Below are 12,632 nucleotides of genomic sequence, written 5' to 3'. Positions count from 1 at the left end.
GCTATATCCCAACTGATCAGCAGCTAGCTGATGTATTTACCAAGCATCTCTAAATTCAGCATCAACAAGAGTTACTATGCAAACTTGGTATGGTTGCACCAGTCCCAAGTTTGAGGAGGGGGAGGGGTGTGTTGGAATATCTAGCTCTCCAGCTCAGCAAGAGAAGCCACGTCAGCAAAAACAACCTTCTATCTAGTCACCAATTCTGTTAGGACTAGAAAAGTTTGTTATGAAAGTTATTATGATCACAACAAACTCGTGTGTATATACCCTCTCTAGCTAATGTAATAATTCCTTAATCATAATAATAATCTCTCTTTCTCTCTCTGCAATCATCTTCTTCCTTATTTTCTCTCTAGATTCTTCTACCACTGTTGCAGAAGATGAAGTTCACACTCTGACTTTAACAGGAATGTATGTTGTGCGTACATAAATTTGTATATTGCAATTGAATTAGCTTATGAGTCATGACATAAATGAAGTATGTATATACTCTATTTTACAATAATAACTTTGTGGTGCCATTGATTGGTTAATCTAGATAAGCATGTTATAATTTGTTTGTTATAATTTTTTTTTCCTACAGTTTAGAAGTGTATTTTTGTTGTTGCCTTGGATTATTCGATTGATTTGAAGAATTTGAGATCATTATTTGTTGTATCTTCCTATGTTATTATCAAAGACCTTTGATTAGATTACTCTAATTATAATATCACCACTCCGCTGTATATTAGACGAGGGACTTTGCAATGATACTATAGAATTGTATAATGGCACTTGCATTTCCATTGGATTATAATATTGGAAGTAGTGATCGAGATGTTGCGTCATCAATAATGTGAGTGTTTAGTTGGAATTTTTCATAAAGCTAGTGGCGGTTAATATAGGATATTAACATATCTTGTTAATATAGTGGCAGAGTTGAAAATAGTAGCTTTGAAATTTTAGTTTTAATATTGTTTTGATGATGTGGAATTTTAACTCTCATAACTTAACGCCGTTTGCCATAAGTTCACCGATTTCAACAAAGGAAAAAAGTAAAAGTGCTTTCAGAGCAGCGAGAAAATGGTCTTCTTCATATTCAATTCATGGATTCCATGAGAGTTGACCATGTTTCTTTAGCTTTTATTTCTTAATCACCTTCCCATACAGTTGTAACTATCCATGGTGGCAGTAGAGTTGTCAATTCGGGTAAACGGGTCGGGTTTGGTTCGGGTAAGAGTGGGTCGGGTCAACTCGAGTTAATGCCGTAACCTATGCGGGTCGGGTTCGGGTTGGGTCATGCTTGAGTCGGGTTACGTCGGGTCATATATCTTATCGGGTTTAGGCCGGTTTTAGGTCAGGTTAATAACAGGTCGGGTCACATTCGGGTCAGGTGAATAATAGGTCGGGTTTAATTCGGGTTTTCACGGGTTAAAACGGGTTAGGTTAATTCTCGGGTTCGAGTCGAGTTCAGTTCAAGTCAATAATTTACGGGTTAGAATCAGGTCGGGTCATTCTCGAGTTTGAGTCAGGTTCGATTCAAGTCAATAATTTACGAGTTATAATCAGGTCGGGTCATTTTCAAGTCGGGTCATTCTCGGTTTCAGGTCGGGATCGGTTCAAGTCAATAATTTGCGGGTTACAATCAGGTCGGGTTATTTTCAAGTCGGGTCATGTTTAACTCTTAAAATTGGGGCTAAACTCTAGATAAATATAAACAGATAATTATCATTTTTATCAAGCTAAATGTTTCCTTTGACTATATAACAATATATATGGCTACATACTAGGGAACTATAGCCTATAATTTAGGAAGATAATTTTCTCCTTTGACCATACAACAAATATATACTATATTTAAGTACTCTTAAATTTGGGGATGATACTTCTTTCTCGTGCTGGCAATCTGGCATGGACCGACTTGGCCTCCCTGGACAAAATACTTTGATCGATAATAATAAGGTGGTCTAAATTGAATTTAAGGTGATTTGAAATCGGGTTAGAAACAATTAGGGTTGAATTTAGGTTGGGTCAATAACAAGTTGTGTTGATTTAGGGTCGGGTTAGTAACAAATCGGGTTAAATTTTGGATCGAGTTAGTAATAGGTCGGGTAAAATTTAAGTTGAGTCAATAACAAGTCGGGTTGAATTTTTGGTCGGGTCAATAACAGGTCGGGTTGATTTCGGGTCGGGTTTGTAACAGGTCGGGTTGAATTTCGGGTCGGGTTAGTAACAGGTCGGGTTAAATTTGGGTCGGGTTAGGAATAGGTCGGGTTAAATTTGGGTTGGGTTAGGAATAGGTCAGTTTAAATTTGGGTTTTGACAAGTTAAAACGGGTTTGGGTCAATTTCGGTTCTGGTCAATAATTTACGGGTTACATTCGAGTGGGGTCATCTCTAGGTCGGTTCATGTTCGGGTTCTTCAAATACTCTGGTTAAATCGGGTTTAGGGTTGGTTTTAGGTCGGGTTCGGGTCACCATTTTTTTGGGTTCAGACAGGTCGGATAATAATCGGGTTCGGGTCGGTAATTCGAGTCAGGTCAGCTTTTGACTGCTCTAGGTGGCGAATGTGAAATCTTTGTAAATTCAGCTTTAATTTCTTAATCACCTTCTCGTATCTATTAATGCCTCAACGGCGGCGGCACTGAATTTTAAGAAAACCCTAAGTAAAAATTATAAAATGAAGAGAATAGTTAACCCTATAGGGAACTAGTGTTTGTCGTGAAAGAAGATTTTCAACAATGGATTTATAGAGTTAACATGAGGAGAGAGAAAATTCATCTTGGGGGTGGAGAGTGAAAATTCAGTCTGGTGAAGGAGAGAGGACCCTTTGTTTTCACTTTCTAACTTTTGTAATAGATCTGTTAATGACTGTCAACTTCTAAAATCATTCAAATTACATTGCTACCCCTAAATTACATATGGAATTGACATTGGCACCCTTATATTAACAAAATTTGTTAATAAAGGATGTTAACATGTGTAGGGGATATTTCAAGCCATCCTACACTTGAGCCCCACTGTGATCATACACTTAAGCATGGTGGAGTCCAAAGGGAAGGAAGCTAGAGCAAAAGAGTCGCCAACAAGTTTTAGGAACTTGTAAACCGTTCACGAGGTGAAGGTTACACCCCTTAACGATCCATGAGATCGTCAACTCCAATAGGTCTGGAACCAAGACTGGAAGTTCGGGGATGAAGGTACAAATCCAACCTAAAAGAGATTGAACCTGCCCCAGTAATAGGCCTCTACTTCATTCTTCTCGTATTCATGTGCGCTTTCTGACTAACATGCAACAATAGGTTTACCCTAAACCTGTTTATCTATGTTGGTTGAATTTAATGCACAAACAAATCTATTATCGGTGATCACTTGAATTATAATCAAATTAACCCAAACAAGATTATTAATCATCTTATTAAGCGTGATTACAAGTACAAATTCCCTTTAAACATGCGTAAAAGGTGTGTTCAAGCAATAACAATAATATATAAACATCAAGCAACATGATAATCAATCATAATAATCATAATAATAATCCAAATAGTTATAACAAAAATAATCATGTTAAAGCATAATATTAATAGCAAGATCCTAGGCATGATACTAACAAGATTAATAACAAACCCTAGCATATCACTAAACAATAAAAATCAAAGCTTTAACCTTAACATGATACTAACATGATATGAGGAAAGAAAATAGGAAGCATCATAGAAATCATAATTGATATTAGAAATTACCCTAAACATGATACTAGCTTAGGAAAAGCATTCTAACATGGTATTAGGAATCAACCTAAACATGATTTCTATATCAAAATATCAATAAAACAATTAAAGTACTTACTTGGATGCCTCGTATCTCTTTCTAATAACAAAATACACACGTTAGTAACTTCAAGGAAAATAATAAATCGAACAATTAAATTAAATAATGGAAATAGAGATTTGGGACCAAACCCTGAAAAATATCAAAGCTTTCACGTCTAGGGCGAAGGCAACTTCGAATTGGGCTAGGTGTGTCTAGATCTTGTGAAGGCGGAATTGTGTTTGAGGGAAGGTTTAGAAAAAAAATAGAGAGAGAAGGAAAGCTTCTAGCTTTTAGAGAGAGATGATGATTGTTAGTTGATTGTAGATGATTGCAAAAAAGGGAGATATGACCTCTATTTATAGGAAAAAAAGAGAGTCGAAGAATAAGAAAAGAATCCGAATTCGAATCGAAATAAAACTCGTCGGTGAGTAGTTTTTGCAGATTTTGTTTTTATCATAACTTTTGATCCAGAAGTCCAAATAAGTCATATAATATGTCGTTGGAAAGCTCTTGAAGTCTACTTTCCAACCCAATTGAAATAAGATTAAAATAGATAAAAAGATATGGCCGAAATAGTGGGACGGTGTCAGTTTTGGATAGAGTTTCGTATTTCTTTCATATCTTTTTTGTTATAACTCGGAATTAATATTATAATATATCGCTGGAAAGTTAATTTCAAGATCTATCCAACCATATAACATTTGAAAAAAGATTATGAGGCACGAAAACAATATCTGACTGTCTTTGAACATCTTTAAATTCGAATAGAATTAGGATTTAAAAAAGGAAAGTTTTATTCAATTTCAAACTCTTTGATTTTATCTTTTCAAAAAGGATAATTAAGATCTTTTAGAAACTTATGGAATCTTCTAATTAAATCCTAATTAGTTTAGAAATAGGATTAAACCTTTGGACTCTCCACATGATCATTGGGACGTAGGTAAAATCCGGTTTGGGCCCAGTTTAGTATTTTGGCCATAACTTCCTCATTATTCATCGGAATTGAGCTTATAATATATCGTTGGAAAGGTCTTATCAATCCCCATCCAAATACACTATTATTGGACCCATATCATGGACCAAACTAAACTGGAATGCACGTTTTTCACAAATAGGGTAAGAAAAGAAATATTTTCAAAAACAGAAAGAAGAGATATTTTAATAAAAACATCCTCATCACTAGACTTTTCACACTTTCGCTTTTTTCAATAATCAAATGACAGGAAAGGTATTCATCACTGGGTTTGGTTTTGGAGAGATACATTTGGGTGTCTACAACATGTATTTTCTCTTTTTCATATATCTAATTTCTAACTGTTGAGGTATTAAAACAATACTCCTTCGATGATGTTTTATTATCAAGATTCTTGTTTAACCTAAGGAGATAACATTGTGAAAATAGAAAGAGTGGATTCGTCTGTTTTGGGATAGCTCTGAACGTGTAAGCTAAGTTGGACGTGTGATTCATATGAATGCTCGCATATAACAGACTATGTGGCTATGCAAGGTGTGTTGCTTGTGGAGAATATTCACATCTCTAATGTGCTCAATGGCAGGGTAGTCCTCCTCTCGAATTTTATTTTTATCAAACTTTGATGTTTATTATGTGCCCCTTATATGCATAATTATTATGATGTATTGCTTTGCTATGTGGGGGGTGCGTTGTGTTTTATTTTAAGACTAATGAGTATGTTTAGTTTGACTCACTTTATTTAGTGAGTGTGTTGAGAAAGGGTGAATCTCTTGAGAGTTCTTTATTTGTGACTATTTAATTTTGTTTGTTGATTTTTCAAGTTGTGAGCTGTTTCTAATCCTGCTTATTGTGTTAAATGTTATCAATTGTTGAGTGTACAACTAATTAAAGTAACCTTTGCAATGGATATGATGAATGTGTTCAAAACTAAGTTATTTGTTTGTAAACCTTATAAGTATACGACTTAGATGAATTTTTTGTGTTAATGCATGATGACTTAGTTTATATGTTAAATTTGGAGAGTAGAATTATAAATGTGTTTTATTCTACTTGATGATAATTAATTTGTTTAAGTCATGTTGTAGGTGAGACCGTTTCTTCTCTTTGTTTAATTTATATAGCAATAATAAGAGTGTTATTTTAACCAAAGTTTGACAATTTAGGACGGTCAACAAAAGTTGGAGAACTATACATGATAGAATAAAAGGAAGGGATAACCTTTTTATTTGAAATGTCTTAAGTGCTTTAAGTTTTGTTAATTATCTGTGTGGGGGATAACAATATTTTAAGTTCATTACGCTGGCTAATGCGTTCGTCTCAAGATAATATGTCTAAATTACTTGTTGTGTAGGACTGCCTATTAAGGTGAGATGTTCCTTGGTGTGCTTAGTAGTTAATCTTTTTTGAGACTATGCAATGTTGTGATTGTTGAAAATGATGAATCTATTATTGTTTAGCTTACTTATTTTTGTAAGTGATCTTTTATTCAAATTATTCATGAGGATTTTAATTTTTCTAGAATAAGTTTTTATACTATTTAAATGACCTAATGTGGGATTTGGGTTGAGTATGCTAACTTGGTTTCAAAATATGTCATTAATGCATTGTGTTTGACATAATTTTAACTTGAGAATGACTTGAATTGTATTATTCTTCAAATTTATTAATTCTATGAGCCACATTGAGATTTTCTCTCATCATTGCAATGATATGATAATTTTTAATTTGATTCATGTAATTTAATTTGGTTCATGTCTTTTCTTTTGTGAAGTTGGTGAGTTGATCAACTAGAGAGGAGTAAAGTTAAAGTTCAAACTAGTCAAGTCTAATTGTCTTTCTTAATTAGAAAGGTTGAAGGATTAGAAAAGGCCATGAGGCATCTCCAAGAAGTGATGGATAAGTATCCTAAATAATGTGAAGAGACCTTGTCTATCCTTTTATTTATGCTAGTGTTTGGAGAAACAATATGAATCTTAGTCATTATTATGACCTATCATATTTGTGGAAGTTAGTTGATCTTGTCTAACCATAATAAAGCTATTCGCTGTAATGTTGACTTTCATGAGTCAATTGAAAGTAAAGAGGAAGAAACTTGATATGACAGGTGATTGACTATCTTTATTATATTTAATCATTTACTAAGTTTGTGCGGGCATTTGTCTTGTTTGCATTATTATCCTCTATGTCTTTGATGATGGTTCAAATAAAGGTTAAATTGCAAACTAATAGTACAACTTAGTTATGAAATTGATGAAAGTAAATTAAAGGAACTTTCTCTATGTGTGCATCCTTGTAATGAATAATAAAATGTAAACAACTTTATAATTTAAACTGAATTGAACACCGAAATTATGGTGTGAGAAGTCAATACATGATTATTCTCGTGATCTGTTAGTTTGACTATGATTGTGAATCATCTGCTTCTAACTTAATGTTTCTTATGTAATGAGAATATTTTCATCATGTTATAAGCGCAAGTTGAGATTGTATAGAGGGATCACCAATGATCATTGTATGGTACCATGAAAATAAGCTAGGATTAAACGTGCAGGTTTAAAATGTTTACAAGGTAACTAATAATGATGAGTCCACTAAAAAGTTTTAGTTCAAAGCGTTATGCAATAATCTTATTGCAAAATCTATTAGTAGACATCCATTGTTTGGGGGGGGGGGGGTGGAGGTGGGGAACCAACTCCATTTGTTACATTTATTGGTGAGTTATAAGTTACAATTGAGGTAGCTTACAATGGAATAAGCACGTATACATGCATGCTAGAGGCAAGGATACTAATCATAAAAAAAATATGATCACGTAATGTGAGAGGAATATTAGAGATTCCTTAACAAAGGCCTTTGTAAGAAAATTGGTGTTGGAGTCAGCACAAGGAATGAGTTTAAGACTATGAGGAATGAAATGTGATTGATACCCATCTTAGAAATGTCTAAGTTCAATGGGTCAAACGAAGTCACAAAAGAGATCAAGTATAGTATCACGACCATTCCTATTAATAAAGAGATGTGGTATTTCTTACTGCTATGTGTATGAGGCTGAGTTAAAGAACACTGATCTTAATAAGTTCATAGATTTAATAAAAGTGGTTTGTGGAAGTACAAACTTGAAGAACTTACATATGTGAATGTGGGGGTTACGCCCAACCCCCTATAAGGTTCCAAAGGCTAGGACTTCTAGAGCATTATGAAAAATCCAGACAAATGTCAGGCATTTTAAATTTTGCTAGATTACCTTTGATTTGAGAAAAGTTTAGTATGCAATTGTGTTTTACAAACTTCATGAAAGGTTCAAGGTGGAGTCCACCGACATGACTATAGAATACAACTATAAGTATTGGGTATCAATTGAAGTCCACAAGACGTTGGTACTTGTAAAACTATATATCCAATGCTCAATTTCTTGTTCTTTAATTTTCTTTTCAATTATGTGGGGGCATGTTGGGGTTTTAATAGTGAAAGAAATACTGTCCTTCGAACAAGTGTATTATTCTAATAGAGGGTTTGGAATTATTAGAAAGCTAATTATTCAGTGAGGTCAAGTAATCGGAATGCTTAGCTGGAGGCCGCTTCCGATCAGTAATATTAATGCATAATTAATATTACAACTTAATCTTGATTGAACCCTTCAGGTCACACCAAATTGAGTAATCGATCTGAGACGACAAATTAGTCTGAAGGATTAAATTAGTTAATAGAGTTATTACGAACAAATATGTCAGATTCCAAGCTTAGAGCGTCGAAGCCGAGCGTCTATCGTCAAGACCATTCTAGGAATCAATGAGACGTAAAATAATTAAACAACACGACATATTAAGCTAACACAAGGCCTTGCCGCACCACTTTAGTGGAGGCAAAGCCAAACCGCAGCTCAAGCCCTCGCATCGGCTCAGCATGGTGCTGGCCGGGGCATACGAGGCTGGGCATGAAATGGCCTCACAAGCCCTTGCACGGGCCGAGCAGCAAGTTGGCCGAGTGATGCGGGGCTGTGCATGCTTGCCCTTTGCATGGCCTGATAGTCAGCCAAGCATGTTGTGCATGCTAGCCATGCGAGGCATGTTGTGCGAGCATGCTTGCGGGGTGGGAGTGGTGCTACTGCAAGCCTGCTAGCGAGCTCGCACTAGTAGCATCAGCAAGCTGCTAGCGTGCTAGCGTGCTCGTGCGCACCGACCTAGCCCACCAGCCAGCAGGGAACAAATGCCTGCATGGGCTTACTGCGGCTGGCAGGCCTAGCCGAGGCACAAGGCTGCCATCTTGGCAAGCCTTGTTGCCCAAGCATTAACCGGTCATGCTTATGATTGGTGGAGGTTTTTACTTAGGGATCAAGGAGACCATGTGGTCCTCCTTGTGGTCCTCACCTAACCACTCCCATGTGTGTGTTAAGTGTTGTTTTATTATTTGTCTTGCTATTTTATTTAATTTAGAATTAAATTAGTTTCTTACTTTTCACACTCTATCATTTCTCCCACATGGAAAGATGATTGATGTTTTTGGGAGCCTTTGCCTATAAATACCAACTTTAGGAGATGGGATTATTCACTTGAGTTGAACTCAATAAGACATCTCCCAATAGGTGAGAAAACCTTTAACTTTGTAATACTCTAGTCTTTCTTGGTCTAGCCCTGACTAAGCTTCGGGGTAGGGCTGTTCGGGGTGGGTCTCGAGGGCGAGAGCCGTTGGAGGCTTGCGCGTTTGCGGAGCTTTAACACTTTCAAGTAATAGCTCGGAAAGAGCGAAGTACGCGTCAAAGGTATAACCGTCTTTCCTCTTTCTCTCTCTCTTAGTTAATTAATTATGTGATTATTAATTAATATGCTTGTTTAGTTACTATAATTTGTGTGCGGATTTTGGGAGGGTTTTGTTTCGCATGGTGTCGGACATCTCGAAACCCAACAGCGGTATCGGAGCCGGGCTCCTTTATTTATTGTAACTAATAATTAATTAAGGTGATTTAAATGGATTTAAATTTCTAGATTTTCTTGCAAATTAGATTAGAAGCTCGTTTTAATTAGGTTTAACTAGGGGTGAAAGTTCGATTTTCGGTTTGGTTTATAGCCCAAACCGAAACTGAATCACTCTAATTCGGTTTTTGAATTTTACAAACCACACCGCACTACTTTACTTTTGAAACCAAACCAAACCATATAAATATCGGTTTTGAAAAAAAAAAAGAACCACAAAGAATTTTTTAGGCCTTGTTTATTTGTGTCTTAATCTGCAACTTTGTGGGCTTCCAAACCATATTAACCAAACTATGCTATTTTATTTTTATCAATTTCTTTTGTCTTAATTTTTTTTATAAAAAATAAGTGAAAATCAATCATCATCAATAACTATATACTAAAACCGAGATTTCTTTTAAAAGTATGTATACTAATACTAAGATCGGAAGTGACTAAAATATATTTTCCACGTTTAACCATCATATTACTTCTACATACATTATTAAGTAGATAAGGCGAGCAATGTCCTTTTTTTTTTTTTTAATTCATCAACATAGCTGTAGAATAATAGGAATAAAGTTTTAATTCAAAGTTACAAGGCCAACCTGAAAAAAAAAAAAAAAAAATTCAACACTTCATCCAAAAAAAAAAAAAAAAAAAATTGTTCAACATTACAACAAAAAAAACATTCGGTTTGGTTTCGGTTTTTCAATTTCTCAAACCAAACCGAACCACTCTAATTCGGTTTTTGGATTGTACAAACCTAATCGAACCACATTAGAAAAATAACCGAACCATATTTCTAATTCGGTTTGGTTTGCGATTTAGTTTGGTTTTAAACCAAATTAGTTTCACCCCTAATTTTAACCTCGTTTTACACTAATTTTTGAATATGAACTCCGATTTTGACCTAGACTAGTGAATTTTGGGTGGAGTTGACGTTCTAAATTGGTTTTGATCCACTTTGAAGGTTGTCCAGAAGCCAAAATCCACCCAAAAATGCTAATTTCGAGGGGTTTTTCATTTTTGACGAAAATTTTTAAATCTTTAAACCTTGATTAATTATGGCATATTAATATGGGATTATGTGTATTGTAGCATCATTAATCTACTGCAATATTAAGCCATTTTAAGGATGATTATAAAGTTATAATAGGTGCATAATTAGTGTATGAAGCGAAGGTATGTTGGTTGTCAACTATTGACAATTTGAGTTTTCAACTCAATACTTCATGTTTATCAAAACTACATAGTATTTTGAATACATGATATATAACTGTCCTTTCGGACTTAGTTATAAAAGTCATTTATGAGAAGTATTTTAGAAATGTTTTTCCTTTCTTTGAGAACCATTCTCAAAATATTTCCTTGTACCAATCATTGAAAACAATACAATTTGATTCAGAATTCTACATATATAAGTGCAAAGTACAACCATTTATCAAGATAATAGAATAATAAGTTTGAAATTTAAAGCATACATGCAAACTTTCAATCTTATTAAGTGTTTTATGCACGTATTAGAATTGTCCCTTTTAGGCGAGAATAAAACGATTCCAAGATCCCATAAATAAAAAAGTGATTAAGCATGCTTTGGCTTGTCTTAACACTTAATATTTTAATGTAAGCAATCTAATTGCTAATAGGTCTAAGCTATTCTTGGTTCGATAAAGCGTCGAATCTAATGCTTCCATGACGTTTATCTTCATTGCCACGACATCTAAGGACTCTTACGGATATCTTTGAGTTTAACCAAAATCAACATGTATACCTAGTATACCTTACATTCCTAGGGAAATAGTGATGCGTTGCTTTGGCATAGCCCATCACTATGCACATTAGTTCAGTAAGTGTTATCTTGGAATGGCAAATTTGACTCAATATTATATGGACTTAGGGTTTCTATGTTGGTTGATTTAAGTAAACTTACTTAAACATCAAAACATTTGAAATCCTAAACATGCATCTAACATATCATTCATATATAATCACAATTATATAGAAAACATAAGTAAAAGATGCATTTGGCAACTAGCATGACCCCTTGAGTCTTCAAGTCTTCAAGGGTCTTCATTGCAACTTCATGGCTTCGTCTTCTAAGAAACGCCATCTTCAAGACAAAACCATCAATTATGCAACTACTAGTAATTACGACTAGGACTAATATAAATATTAAGGTACAAAAATAAGAAACGGTTCGCAGATCATATTTAGATTTACAAAAATACATAACGGATCGCAGTCCGCATTTACTATCCTATGTTGGGTTTCGGAAAGTCCGACTTTCCGCGGAACAAAACACGACCCCAAGACCCGCTCACAATTAATATAACTAAAAGACATAAATAACAAGATAAAGTTAAAAGATCATCTTACTCTTGATGCGTATGTCGCTCGTTCCAACGAGCTCTTACTTCGAAAGCCGAGTCTTGCAAGCGTGTAAACCTCTAACGATAGTCCACCCGCAACAACGACCCGAACGGTCTCTAACTCGGAGTTTAGCCGAGTTCGGACCAAAAACAACTACTCGAGTTTTATATGAACTTAAAGGTTTTCTCACTATTATGAAGATACCTTTTTGAGTTCCAACTCAAGTGGAATTCTCAAGTCCCAATACATGGGTAATTATAGAGAATTCCAAGAAAACATTCCACTCTTCCATTAATGTGGGAGAGTTGGTAAAAATCATTTTTCCATTTTATTTTTAATTCTAAAAAAAAAAAAGAAATATAGCAAAGGAATAATTACAACAAGTTGCAACAAGGAGGGAGGGGATAGGTGAGGACCACAAGGGGAGGGGACCATTTCCTTCCTCCCCAAGCTTCCCCAAACCGCCACACTCACTCTCACCCGAAGCCAACCACACAACACCAAGTGGCGCACCTAGCCTTGGGCGCCAAGGTTGCCTTGCTG

This window comes from Chenopodium album, chromosome 17, assembly GCF_948465745.1.
Source record: "Chenopodium album chromosome 17, dcCheAlbu1.1, whole genome shotgun sequence".
In the NCBI taxonomy this organism is placed as follows: domain Eukaryota; kingdom Viridiplantae; phylum Streptophyta; class Magnoliopsida; order Caryophyllales; family Amaranthaceae; genus Chenopodium; species Chenopodium album.
The sequence above is the reverse complement of the archived record's forward strand: the minus strand, read 5'-3'. Positions refer to the sequence as shown.